Here is a 4,600-nt window from a genome sequence, read left to right as displayed (position 1 = left end):
AATCTTAATTATAGTTTATAGTTAACTGTTGGCTTCTTTTGCCTATTCATAAGCTAAATACCTGTCAAAAATAACCCAAGGAAGAAAAAATTTCTGTTAGGTCATAGTGCCAAAAGTTTCAGTCCATGATTGCTTTAGTCTTATGTGCTTAAACAGAATATCACAATTTAGGAGCTAATGCCAGAAAACAGCTAGCTATTCAACTCATGAACTACAGAAAGCAGAAAGTGTCAACAAGCAGCCAGGGACAGTGTATCTCCACTTTCAGCACCCAGTCATAACTACAGCCACTAATAGACTCTTCTCACCCAAACCATGAAACCTCCCGCCCATGGAACACCAAGAGTGTTTTAAAAACCTGAGCCTGTGGGGGAAACTTTCAGATTTAACATTAAAAGTTACTGTATTTTAGGGTAGGCTATTTGTCTCATGTAGCTTGCAGTGGACGCAAAACCTTCTCTTAAGCGTCTCAATAAAATATAATAGGTTTGTAAAATATACTATCTTATCATGCAAGTACTCCAATTTTATTTATTTATTTATTTGTTTATTTATTTATTAAAGATTTCTGCCTTCTCCCCGCCACTGCCTCCCATTTTCCTCCCCCTCCCCCAATCAACTCCTCCTCCCTCATCAGCCCAAAGAGCAGTCAGGGTTCCCTGTCCTGTGGGAAGTCCAAGGACCTCCCACCTCCTTCTAGGTCTAGTAAGGTGAGCATCCAAACAGCCTAGGCTCCCATAAAGCCAGTATGTGCAGTAGGATCAATACCCAGTGCCATTGTTCTTGACTTCTCAGCAGTCCTCATTGTCTGCTATGTTCAGCGAGTCCAATTTTTTTATATGGCAGATCAGACATAGACATATTCCAACAGGTTAAGTGTACTGTGCTGAGTCTTATATTAGAAAAGTTACCATCTGTTAAGTTGTTTAAGTTATGACATCACAAATAGTAAATTTGATCTATGGTTGACAAACTATTCTTCTCCCACCAGTTCCCTCACCAATTTAAGATGAGTGTTCATTCCCAGACTCAAGGAAGCCAAGTGAGAGAGAGGAATTCAGGAATTTGAGCTTTTCCGATCGCAAAATGTTTGCCTTGATTCTATAACTAGGAACCATTGCAGCACTTAACCCATTTTGTGGATAGGAAAGTCAGAAAATATTATTCTTAGAACATACTCAGAATGTTCTCAGACAGGCTGCATTAAAACTTATCAGTTTTACCTATCAGTAGAATACAAGAAAGTAATAAACTGTTCCTGGAATTTAGGCTGATTGTTGTTCAGTGAACGTGAATGATCAGTGTTAAGGCACTGAAGTTGAAATGGAAGGAGAGGTTTACTGATTGACCACCATTCTTAAATTTGCATCAGGGGAAATGGTTCCATCTTAATACATAGACAGAGCACAAAAATTACCCAATAGATCTTAAGTTGCTTGGTTGTTAAAAATTTCTATAATTTTCTTCAAATTTTGATAAAACTGGAAAGAAACTTTGAAACTACATTACATTTTAAATTTATCAGGAAATGCTCTCTGTAGTCTCAATTTAACATTTAATTTTATTAGCTACAGAAAGGTAAACTGATTGTTCCACAGGTGTAAGCAATATCCATAATTAATCCACACCACAGGACTCTGGAAAAGATCACTGGGAAGCTTTAACTGAAATGTGATTTTGAAGCTTCTATTATCCTTAGTGTGACTCCTTTATGCCTTTGAAGGATGTTTCCATTTTCATTTGCAAAAAAAAAAAATCTAAAAACAATAACAACACCACACACACACACACACACACACACACACACACACACACCCCAAACCACGCATAAACCAGCTTTAGAAAGCCAACAAAGCATTCTGTTAAGGGAAAATAACAACAACAAAAATAAAACCACTCAAAATCCTCATTAATACCTAACCAGAATTCATGTAGATTTTGAAAGCTGATGTGAATATGAATAAAACTGGGTTGAATAATGTCATTTAAAGTAAAAGACAAAGATCTGCAATTTATTTGCAGTTGTTGATCAGTGAATGCACAGTTAATTTGCAGGCATTTGAAACACAGGTCCTTTTTAGAATCAATTGACATCGAAACCATTTTTCAGGCTTTAATTATGTGCATCTAAGATATTGTCTAACTACTTTTTGGGTTGAAGAATGGATTCAAACCACAGCTGATCAGAAGACAAAAGGTCTCTTAACTGCTGAGTTCAGTTTCCAGCATTGCGGTACAAAGGACAAAAGAGACCCATCTGGAATGTCACCTGAGTTTGAAGTGACCTCACAGAAGACCGCTCAAGCTATGAACAGTATATGATCTGTCTTTTCTTATTGTTTTCAACTTATATCTCATCAACCCTTGGCTTCTACAGGAAGTTGATATGCCAAAATTACATAGGAGACAAAAAGATACCCTGACTGTAGTAGCTTGATCTGAAATCAAGAGAGACCCCAGTGGTCTGTTCCTTAATTCAGCACAGAGCTCTCTGCCTTGCTCAAAATAGATTTCCAGGCCCCCACGCGCGCCCTGGTGTCCCGTGCTGCCCGCCTCCGTAGTCCGAGCCCACTCTGAGCCGCTCGCCGCTTTGGAGCCCGCCGCGAGATCCTGGTGGACAGCGCCAAGGCCATCGAGGTTCGCTACCAGACGACGCGCATCAGCTGCGGGGGCGGCGTGCTGCGGGTGCAGCCCACTGCTACTCGCTTCACTTTCTGCACCGCCCGGCAGGTGCCCCGACTCGGGGTCATGCTTGTAGGCTGGGGTGGGAACAAAGGCTCCACGCTCACCACGGCCGGCCATGCTGACCAACCGGCTGGGTCTGACCTGGCCCACTCTCACTGGTCGCAAGGAAGAAAACTATTACGGCTCGTTGACCCAGGAGGGCACAGTGAACCTGGGTCTGGATGGGAACGGCCGGGAGGTGTGTGCACCCTTCAGCACGCTTCTACCCATGGTAGCCCCCAACGACCTGGTGTTTGACAGCTGGGATATCTCGTCACTAAACCTGGCCGAGGTGATGTGGCTCTCACAGGTCCAGAACTGCAGCCTGCAAGAGCAGCTGTGGCCCCCCACATTGAGAACCTGCATCCGGGCCCTCTGTCTACATTCCTGAGTTCATCACTGCCAACCAGACAGCACGTGCAGACAACCTCATCCCTGGCACTCGTGCACAACAGTTGGAGCAGATCCTAAAGGACATTAGAGACTTCCGATCCAGCGCAGGATTGGACAAGGTCATCGTGCTGTGGACCGCCAATATGGAGCATTTCTGCGAGGTGGTCCCAGGTCGCAATGACACAGCTGAAAACTTGCTGCATACTATCCAGCTTGGCCTGGAGGTGTCACCTTCCACACTCTTTGTCGTGGCCAGCATCCTGGAGGGCTGCGCCTTTCTCAACGGGTCCCCACAGAACACGCTGGTACCTGGTGCCCTGGAGCTGGCTTTCCAGCGCCATGTGTTCGTGGGTGGGGATGATTTCAAGTCTGATCAGACGAAGGTCAAGTCTGTTCTAGTGGACTTCCTCACCGGCTCTGGCCTGAAGACCATGTCCATCGTGAGCTATAACCACTTGGGCAACAATAATGGGCAGAACCTGTCTGCACCACTGCAGTTCAGCTCCAAGGAGGTGAGGAAGAGCTGCGTGATGGACGACATGGACGACATGGTTCAGAACAACAGTGTCCTCTACTGGAGAAGAGCCAGATCACTGTGTGGTGATCAAGTATGTGCCTTACGTGGGGGACAGCAAGCGTGCCCTAGACAAGTACACCTCAGAGCTGATGCTGGGTGGAACCAACACCCTGGTGCTCCACATCACCTGTGAGGACTCGCGCTTGACAGCGCCCATCATGCTGGACCTAGTACTGCTCACAGAGCTCTCTCAGCGAGTGAGCTTCTGCACCGACTTGGACCCTGAGCCTCGGGGCTTCCACCCGGAGCTGTCGCTGCTCAGCTTCCTCTTTAAGGCCCCACTCGTGCCTCCTGGCAGTCCAGTGGTGAATGCACTCTTCCGCCAGCATAGTTGTATCGAGAACATTCTCAGGGCCTGTGTGGGGCTCCCGCCCCAGAACCACATGCTTTTAGAGCACAAGATGGAGGGCTCAGGCCTAGACATGAAGCCAGGAGAGATGGCGGCTACCAGCCCACTGCCACATAAGAAAGAGTCCACACCTGCTGCCACCAATGGCTGTACAGGCAATGCCAACAGGCACATGCAGGCACCAACACCAGAGGTGTCCACTGCTTAAATCAAGTAATCCTTTCATCCAACCCTCTCATCATTGTCCCCAGGACCTTGCCAACAAAATAAAGGGTCCCCATCAAAAAAAAAAAAAAAAAAGATTTCCAAACTCACCACTGTGTGTTCACAAGCCAATGCTAAAAAAAGAACTTTCTCTTTTAATATCTTCTATTTTAATTTTCCTTATTCCTGTAAATGCCTCTTTCGTAGATAAAGTCTTGGTGATACACATCATTCAATGAGGGCCAATCTTCTGGTACTGGAAAAATGTAGCTAATGTCAGCAGGGGAGTCTATTGCACAATGTTTGAGTGGAGTATGGTCAATTTTATGGCTACAAAATACTTAAAAACTAAT

General features: G+C 45.2%; 1 pseudogene; it reads left to right on the top strand.

Annotated features, from left to right (window-relative positions):
* The first annotated feature begins 2,733 nt into the window (after positions 1 to 2,733).
* LOC142855662 (inositol-3-phosphate synthase 1 pseudogene) lies at positions 2,734 to 4,343 on the top strand (annotated as a pseudogene).
* Positions 4,344 to 4,600: the final 257 nt, after the last annotated feature.

This window comes from Microtus pennsylvanicus, chromosome 8 (genome assembly GCF_037038515.1).
Source record: "Microtus pennsylvanicus isolate mMicPen1 chromosome 8, mMicPen1.hap1, whole genome shotgun sequence".
Lineage (NCBI taxonomy): Eukaryota > Metazoa > Chordata > Mammalia > Rodentia > Cricetidae > Microtus > Microtus pennsylvanicus.
This window is presented reverse-complemented; position numbering and strand designations above follow the sequence as displayed.